Source organism: Triticum urartu, chromosome 4A, assembly GCF_056163025.1.
Source record: "Triticum urartu cultivar PI428250 chromosome 4A, HENAU_Tu73, whole genome shotgun sequence".
NCBI classification, from domain to species: Eukaryota; Viridiplantae; Streptophyta; class Magnoliopsida; order Poales; family Poaceae; genus Triticum; species Triticum urartu.
Genome location: NC_141876.1, coordinates 87,098,679 through 87,108,725, shown reverse-complemented (window position 1 = coordinate 87,108,725; position 10,047 = coordinate 87,098,679). Strand labels below are relative to the sequence as shown.

Below are 10,047 nucleotides of genomic sequence, written 5' to 3'. Positions count from 1 at the left end.
TTGTATTTTCTGATCCCTTTTGGCTCAAGGTCACTAAGGGACTTTTGTTAAGTGCTTTGAGTAGCTTCATGGCATGCCTTGCTTTGCCATGTTGAGTTCTTGTAGCATGTAGTTTTCATGCTCTAAAGTGTGCTTCCTGATGTTAAATTCCAGACTTGTGTTAATTTCACTAAGTCTGAAACCTGTTATCATTTGCACTTTTGCCATGCTTGTTTGAACCTGTTAATGGATGAATTAGCCATAGCTCAGTGTTCATCTTTTGTCAAGCATCATTCATGGATCCCTGCCATGTATTTTGTTACCATGTTTGAGTGTTGTAGCATATTTATCTTGATGCATCTAGTTGGTCCCTTGCTGTTTATCGCAGACCGGTGCCATATTTGTTTTGCTTGCCATTTCCAAACCGTGCATCCGATTCTGGTAATTTTTATATCGATTTCAACCGAAATCACCTCATCTTTCCAGTGGCACTCTTGGATTTCCAAGTTGAGGCCAGGTCCAATCATTCCTTTGCAAATCATGCATATGCACCGCATACCGCATCTCGCATATCATACCATGTTCATGTGTATGTTTGTTTACTATGTTGTGTGCTTCTTTCCAGTGTTGCTTCTTCGGGTTGGTACCGATTATGACGTGTTTGTGAGGATTCGTTCGACTACGTCCGTTTGTCTTCTTCATGGACTCGTTCTTCTTCCTTGCGGGTTTGCAGGCAAGATGACCATACCCTCGAAATCACTTCTATCTTTGCTTGCTAGTTGCTCGCTCTTTTGCTATGCCTATGTTGCGATTCCTACCACTTGCTTGTCATGCCTCCCATATTGTTAAGCCAAGCCTCTAACCCACCTTGTCCTAGCAAACCATTGTTTGGCTATGTTACCGCTTTGCTCAGCCCCTCTTATAGCGTTGTTAGTTGCAGGTGAAGATTGGAGCTTGTTCCGGGTTGGAACATGGATATTTTGTTGGGATATCACAATATCTCTTATTTAATTAATGCATCTATATACTTGGTAAAGGGTGGAAGGCTCGGCCTTATGCCTGGTGTTTTGTTCCACTCTTGCTGCCCTAGTTTCCGTCATATCGGTGTTATGTTCCCGAATTTTGCGTTCCTTACGCGATTGGGTTATAATGGGAACCCCTTGATAGTTCGCCTTGAATAAAACTCTTCCAGTAAGGCCCAACCTTGGTTTTACCATTCGCCATCGAGCCTTTTTCCCTTGGGAGTCGCGCATCCCGAGGGTCATCATTATTTTACCCCCCCCCCCGGGCCAGTGCTCCTCTGAGTGTTGGTCCACCTTGTCAGCCGCCGGTGGCCACCAGGGGCAACTCTGGGCTGGCCTACCGGAAGTTTGGACAATCCGGTGTGCCCTGAGAACGAGATATGTGCAGCTCCTATCAGGATTTGTCGGCACATTCGGGTGGCTTTGCTGGTCTTGTTTTACCATTGTCGAAATGTCTTGTAACCGGGATTCTGAGTCTGATCGGGTCTTCCCGCTAGAAGGAATATCCTTCGTTGACCGTGATAGCTTGTGATGGGCTAAGTTGGGACACCCCTGCAGGGTTTGAACTTTCGAAAGCCATGCCCGCGGTTATGGGCAGATGAGAATTTGTTAACGTCCGGTTGTAGAAAACCTGAAGTTGACCTTAATTAAAATACATCAACCGTGTGTGTAACCGTGATGGTCTCTTTCCGGCAGGGTCCGGGAAGTGAACACGGTGTTGGAGTTATGCTTGACGTAGGTTGTTCTAGGATCACTTCTTGATCATAGATTCTTGACCATGCTTTTGCCTTCTCTTCTCGCTCTCATTTGCGTTGTTAGCCACCAAATATGTTAGTCGCTTGCTGCAGCTCCACCTCATACCTTTACCTTACCCATAAGCTTAAATAGTCTTGATCGCGAGGGTGTGAGATTGCTGAGTCCCCGTGACTCACAGATACTTCCAAAACCAGTTTGCAGGTGTCGATGAAACCGTACAGGTGACGCAACCAAGCTCAAGGAGGAGCTCGAAGAAGATCTTGTTCTTTATGTTGTTTCGTTCTAGTCGATCAGTAGTGGAGCCCAGTTGGGTTCGATCGGGGATCTGTGTAGCTTTTGGGGTAGTCTTCTTTTATTTTGGCTCCATAGTCGGGCCTTGATTGTATCTGGTTGATGTAATACTTTATTCATGTAATTGTGTGAAGTGGCGATTGTAAGCCAACTATGTATCTCTTTCCCTTATGTATTACATGGGTTGTGTGAAGATTACCTCACTTGCGACATTGCTTTCAATGCGGTTATGCCTCTAAGTCGTGCTTCGACACGTGGGAGATATAGCCGCATCGAGGGCGTTACAAGCTTAGATGATGCGATTTGGGACTTGAGGCTACATTTTCAAGGAATAGATAATATGGAGAAAAAGTATTCAGTTTCCTCAGATATCAGTTATCTGACCATATTAGCATTGGTTGAGTTGGAGGGCTATGGAATGGATGCATTTCTGACTTATATAAAGGAAGAGGGAAAGGGGCTGGAGGGTGTGGAGGCCCTGGATAGTGAGGAGGCATTAGAGGAAATGCTTGACTTATTTGTTGATAATAAGGTACTGAACATCAGTGTCAGAAAAGCTATTGATCTAAGCCCAGCAGATGAGGAACAGATTCCCATTGATCATGTAGGTGAACCTGTTGTTTACAGAGTTTCACAAGGTGTTTTGTACCCTGCCTCTAATGCTAGTTTGCCAGCTTTAACCCCTGATGGGCCCTACATGAACACACAGCAAAGCAGCAATTTTAACAAGGGGAAAACAGTTGTGGAAGAAGAAGATGTAGAAGAAGAAGCAGATGAAGAAGAAGAAGATGTACCAGAGGAAGAAGATGAAGTTGAAGATGACAAATCATCTTCAGATTTTGAGTTCTTTAGGGGTGATTACAGAGGGGAGAAAAATTCTTACAAAGCTTGGTGTAGGGGTGAAGATGAGGCTGGCACTGATACTGCAGAGCACTTTTGTGCAGCTAACTCAGAACCTTCTGAGTTTTGGGAGGAAGAACCAGTTGTTTCTAAAGATGAACAAGTAGAGGATCCTGCTGCTGTAACTACAAAAGCAGCCAAAAAGCTTAAGCCAGTTAGAAAACCTGGCCCAACTAGCAAGTCTCACAATGAGCCTGAGCACATCAAGTTTGAAGATTATGTCCCTGAAGCTGATGAGTACTGTTTTCCAGATGATTTTGGCATAAGTGATGAAGATGATGCACCAAGGCTGCCATCTGGAAGGAAGAGTAGGAAGAAGCCGAAGAAGGAGAGGAGATGGTATGATCCATCAAGGCCTGATGCACATGAGCAGTTTGCAATGCATTTGTTCTTTGAAAATGTAGTTCAGTTCAGAGAAGCCCTTAGAAATTTTCATGTGAGGACTCTTAGGAATTTTGAGTATCACAGAAATGAACCAACTAGGGTTATTGCTTGGTACTCTGAGAGAAAACATGGTTGTGAGTTTTACATAGTTGCCTCCAAGATAGCTCATGAGGCAACTTTCAGTATCAAGAAGATGAACCTGGATCACACTTGTGGAGCAAGTGGAGACAACACAAAGGTGACAGTCAATTGAGTTGCTAAGGTTTGTGAGGATACAGTCAGATCCAACCCTGGAGCTGGTGTTGACACAATTATGTCATACACAAAGAAGAAGTTTGGTGTGCATGTGCCTAAAAGCTTGGCATATAGGGCAAGGAAGCAAGCAGTTGAGGTTGTGCAAGGAGATCACAAACTCCAGTATCACAGAATAAGGGACTACCTGCAGTGTGTGCTAGATACTAAACCTGGCAGTAGGTGCATAGTAACAACACATGAGGACCCACTTAACCCAGCTCCTACCCCAAGGTTTCACTATATGTTTTACTGCTTGTTTGCATGCAAGGAGGGTTTTCTGAATGGATGCAGGCCATTTATAGGTAAGTATTCAGAAATTTATATGCTTTTTAAACATTGATGTACTTAGGCACTCATGTTATCATGTTAGCAGGTCTGGATGGTTGCTTCATCAAGCTAAGCACTGGTCAGCAGATATTGGCAGCTACAGGGAGGGATGGCAACAATAACATCTTCCCAATAGCTTTTGGTGTTGTTGATAAGGAAGAGACAGACAGTTGGACATGGTTTCTCACACAGTTGAGAACAGTCATTGGAACTGGCAATAAGTTTGGCAAATACACAATTATGTCTGACAGGCAGAAGGTATTGTTCTGAACCTAGTCTTTACATTTGCCTTTACATTTGCCATGAGTAAAATGTTATTCAGTAGATGAGTAACACTTAAGATTACCTTATATTGAACAGGGATTGTTGAATGCAATAGATGATGTATTCCATGACTCTCCACAAAGGTTTTGTCTTAGACATATTTATGCCAATCTCCAATCTGCTGGTTTCAGAGGAGAGGAACTTAAGAAACATTTAGATTAGGTTGCCTATTCCTTTACCTAACATGAACGTGATTTAGGCATGGAGAATTTGAAAAAAGAAAGTTTAGAAGCTTGGCAGTGGTTGTCACAGATACCAGAGCATACCTGGGCTAGGTATAAAATGGACACTGTGTGCAAAACAGACCTGGTAGTAAACAACCTTAGTGAGGTTTTCAATAGAATGATATTGGATGTTAGGAACAAGCCAATCAGGACTATGTTAGAGGGCATAAGAACAAAGCTGATGATTAAGTTTTAGAATATCAGAGAGAAGACAGAGACATGCAGATGGGAAATCACACCTGCTTATTCAGAGATTTTAGAAGAGGGGAAGAAGTGGGCTAAATATTGTGAAGCATACATGGCAGGGCCAGGGATATGGCAGGTCACAAGTAGCTCTGAAAACACATATTGTGTTAATTTGAACAATGAGACCTGTGACTGTAGGAGGTGGGACATGACAGCTATCCCCTGCAGTCATGCCATTGCTGCAATGTAGAAACTGAAGATACACCCTAAAGACTATGTTTCTTCTTTCTTTAAGAAACCCATGTATTGTGAAACATATAAGCACATAATATTCCCTGTGCCAGGTCCTGACCATTGTCCTCATACACCTGGTGATGATATTTCTCCCCCTGTTTTTAGAGAGAAGAAAGGTAAAAAAACAAACTGCAAGGAGGAAAGGCCTGTTTGAGGTGCCAGCTGAAAAGGATACTTCTAGGATTGGTACAGTGACATGCAGCAACTGCAAGAAGCAAGGGCACGGGATCAACAATTGTGGTGTCCCTTTGAAACCTAAGTTCTAGATGAGGCTGAACAAGCACTAGGTATGTCCATTGATTCCATTGTTACATTCATTGCATTGCATTGTTACATTCATTTCACTTGTAGGAAAATAGTTCTAACTAATATTGTTGTGTAGGAAAATAGAGCAAACTACTCTGAGGCTGGTTCTTCAATGGCTGCAACTGAACAAAGGCCACCAAGGGTACCTGCTGCCTCTGCACCTGCACCAACTCCTCCTCCAAGAACAAATGAGTCAACACAGACAACTTCTAGGTCAAGGAAGAGGGCAGCACCAGCTACAACAACAGCACCACCACCTCTCAAGAAGAGCAGGACCAACACCTCTTCTGCAACAGTAGTACCACCTCCCAAGAAGAAGAACACAACTATTTCTGGCAATGGGTCAAGGTCTTCTCCAGCAAAGAACACCAGGTCATCAAGGTCTTCTCCAGCAAAGAACACCAGGTCAGCTGCTGCCAATAGAGCTGGCACTGGATCTTTCATTGCTCCTAGACAATCTGATACAAGTGCTGTGCAGGATGGGTCAAAGAGGGTCAGGAAGCCATCTAATAGGCTGAAAGATTACTTTTATGCAAGTGGTAACTAGCTGAAGTGGTTGAACTCCAAGTGCTTGATACTGTTTGATTTGGTTTGTAATAACATTGCCTCACTAAGTACTTGATACTGCACTGTTTGATTTGGTTTGTAATATGGTACTGTATGTGGATTCTGCACTTGTTTGTAATATGGTATTGTATGTGGATTCTGCACTTGTTTGCAACATCAATTCATCTACAACTTTTATCTACATGTGGATTCAACACTTGATGTACACCTTATAGATAGAAACATCCAAATGTTACATAGATAGAAAGATAGTCTCGTAGATAGAAAGATATCTATCTGACCAAGTGCATTATATGGTACTGAGATATACATCACTGACCAAATGCATACATTTATTCAGAAACATCCAAATGTTACATAGATAGAAAGATAGTCTCATAGATTACATCCAAATCTCACAAAAACTACCAAAACTCTCTCTCAAATTGACTTACAGATAGAAAGATAGATAGCAAGATAGATAGCTAGATTGACATATCAGTCATAGCGCTCAAAGAAACGGACCCACTTGGACCTAGTTGCTGGATGAGGAGCCATGACTGCCCTAATCCTTGCCCACCTAATGATCTCCATGAATGACCTTCCCCTGCCGCCAGTGAAAACCATCTCTAGTTCTTCATCATTGCACTTCTCCAGTACCTTGTTGGAGAGTCGGCGGTTGAACTCCTCTTGTTGCTCATCCTGGGCCGCCTCTAGTGCCCTCTGCGTGCGCCTCCTCCTCCTCCTCCTCTGTGCTGCTGCTGCTGCTGTCCTAACCTCCACAGCCTCCCCCTCTTCCTCTGTGACATCTCCCATGTCAGGATCCATCTGTAGGGTTTCTTTTGGGTGGCGGCTGGTGGAGTCACTGGGAAAGGGTGGGGTGGGGAGGGGTTTATATTGAGAGATGGATGGGGGTTGGGTTTAGTAGGGCTAGGGTTGCATTTGGTCAGAGTGTAGTGGGCCACTAAGCCCAATTACCCATAGAAATAATATATGAAGGCTAACAAATAACATATAAAAGATATAAGATCAAGTTGAACACTTAATAGCATACAAGATCCATTTCCACAACTTAGTAGCACAAGAGATCCATTTTCACTACTTAATAGCATAGGAGATCCATTACAACACTTAATACCATAGGTGATCCATTACAACTTAACAACATAGGAAATAAGGTTCTTACACTAGGTTAAACTTCACATTCCACCAAAATGTACACCCATAATCACTTGAAGTCATGTCAGGCCACATCCTTATATAAAGGCCTTTGGATGTACTTACTTCACCAACATATCACAGCAAGTTCAAGACTCAAGGATGGCCTTGATTTGCTCTAACTTCTCCTTGTTGCCATACCCTTCTTTCAGCAGCTCAGCAACAACAAGCTCAAGCTTTTCCTTCTCCTTCTTAAGAACATCTCTGTCAACTTCAACATCCTTCATAGCCTTCCTGGTGTTCTTGATGATATCAGCTTGGCTCTACAAAATGCACCTCTGCTCTTTTGCAAGTTTAAGCTTTTCCATCTGCACCTCCAACATGGCTTTCTCCTCTAGCTCCTTCTTCTTATCAAGTTCTCCCTCCTCCACTTGTTTCTGGTACACCTGCTTGTCCACCCTACCATCCTGCCAATCAAACATCTTGGATACATCATCAACAAGCTTGGTGTACTCAATGCAAAGCTTGTCATTTTCAGTCCTAAGCTTGGCCAACTCCCTTTCATGTTCACTCTTAAGCCTGGCCAACTCCTTCTCAAACTTCTCCTTGTCATGTATCCTTCCAAGGTTCTGCTCATGGAACATCTCCCATAGCTTGCACAAACATCTCTGAAGAACAGTTGGCCAAGGCCCATCAACCCACTCTACAACACCACAATTCACACCATTTTCCTGCATTTATAAAGGTGATAAGTTATTACAAATGGACTAGGAGCTTATTTCAGTTCCATGATTAACTTGTATAGACTTGATAATTTCTAACAATGAATAACACAAATGAGATATGATACGTTATTACAATGCCATGATTAAGTTTCCAAAGTAACAAAAATACATAGCAGAAAAGTTTATTGGCATCATATCAAACAAAGTGTTGCATCATATCAAACGTCAGTGAACATACATAGCAGAAAAGTTTATTGGCATCTAACCTGGACTGGGCAGCCATAGAAACGCCTTCCTGTTAAATGCCCTTCAAAAGCAACACGCTTAATAGGCCTCATTTGATGCAGAATGCACTTGGGATGAGCAAGCTCAAGTTGGCCACAGAAAAGGGGCTCCACAGTGGTGTCTAGTTCCTCCTGCAACCAAAATAACCAGCAAACACTAGTTTCAATCTGCACTCAACACCAGAATCAACTTGCACGGTTCATTAAACATGAACACTAAAAAAATCCCCAACTCAGCATGAACCCTAACACTGTGCAGAGATGAACCCTAGCTTACATCAATCCTACAATCAAACCCCAGCCTCACTATTGAACAAGAATCCTACAACAGCAACACTACACTTAGCAAGATCCATGGCGGTAGCCTAGGCCTACTAGCACCTAACCCTAACCCTAGGTGGCAAAGAACTTACCATAAGTCCCATGTCCATGCTGACGACCTGGCAGTCCTCCTCCGAGCTCGTTTCCTCGTCGTTCCAAGAAGGCATGGTGGCAAGGAGGTCGACGGCGACCGACCTCAAAGACGGCGAGCGGCGGCGAGCTCGTACTGGAGCAGGGGAGTGAGAGCAGGGGAGTGAGCGAGCAGGGAGAGAGTGAGCGAGCAGGTGCGCCCGACCGACCGAGGGGGTTTATTTACCCCAGTTCTGACCGGGCCGGTCTGCTAACGGCTGTCAACGGTCGCGCCGTGAGCGCGCGTGGCCACGTGGGCTGGCAGATGGGCCCAGGCGGTCAGAAAAACGGTTCAATCGTTAGTCACCGGCATTTTGGGTTTTTTGAAACAGCGAACCGCGTGACTGGTAGGTTTCTGAGAAAATTTAAAAAGTGGTAGTTTTTTGGAACCCTAGCCTGTAAACTAGTAGTTTTATGCTATTTACTCGCATTTTATAGACCTATTCTACGTACGTTTTGTTGCAGTCCCTACCGGCTGATGATAACCATGAAGTCCTCGTGCGGAACAATCACTACCGCCGGCAAAACTAGCGGATAGAGTGTTGTTGTCGCCGTTTTCATACTGGAGCCGACCTGACCTTGCTGATGATAACCATGAAGTCCTCATGCACGCGCCCCTAAGGACCAGCAGTCTGGAGCCGTAGTCGTCGTCCTCTAACCCTTGAATCGATATGAAACACCTGACACCAAATCTCGCCATCACGCACGCATGACGAGAATCCCTAACCTCGTCACCCCAAGGAGATGACAAGAATCTATGTTGCAGCTCTGTTGATTCTGTCTTAATGGACGAACTCAGGGAGAATCGAAGCTTGGAAGACCAAATCAAAGATGGCGCGCCGTCACCTGTCGAAGCGTCACCCCGTGAGGACTAAAAACATCTAACCTAAACTACTAGTCCAAGCCGAGGCACAGGGATTCCCCTCCCCGCCACCAGTTGCCGGAGCGGCAAGCAGAGGGGAGGATAATCCACTGGCTGGCCGATGGAGCTTGGATGGAAGGAGAACTTTTTCCTAGCCGCCTTAACATGAGGGGGAGGAAAAGTCATGTATTCTCCCAACATTATGGTTTATATTTCAACATTTTCCAGTCCGATTGGCTCTGAGAGCCTATGGATGGATTGGTAGTAGGATGGCCTTTTTTCGGTTAAAGGCACATTTCTATTCACGTGGGTCTAGACGGGCAACCTGAAACCCTAGTGAAAGTGCATTTAGTCCCTTGCGTTGTTTTGGTGTGATGATAATGAGGTTTCTCGTCGTGTGGCGAGATTTGGTGTTAAGTTTTCAGATGAATTCAATGGTTTAACAGCAATGACTGCAGCTCTAGGGCGCTGGTTTTTAGAGGCACGTGCACGAAGACTTCCCGGCTGTCATCGGCATGGTAAGGCCGACTCCGATAGGTGAGCGGCGCGTCAACGGCTCGTTCTGGCGACGGTAGTGGTCGTTCGGTGGTCTTGCAATCTCAATGAATTTTTATTATGTTTGAGGTGCTTTGTACTTCCGATAAACTTTGATAATGGATCTGAATCATTTTCACACAAAAAACGCAATATCTATTTTTATCAATTTAATCAACGCAGAAACTCCGTGTCTATCTC

The 10,047-nt window shown here is 44.2% G+C and overlaps 1 pseudogene; it reads right to left on the bottom strand.

The window, feature by feature from the left end:
• Nucleotides 1-7,140: 7,140 nt before the first annotated feature.
• LOC147974901 (uncharacterized) lies at nucleotides 7,141-8,488 on the bottom strand (annotated as a pseudogene).
• Between the last annotated feature and the right edge of the window lie 1,559 nt (nucleotides 8,489-10,047).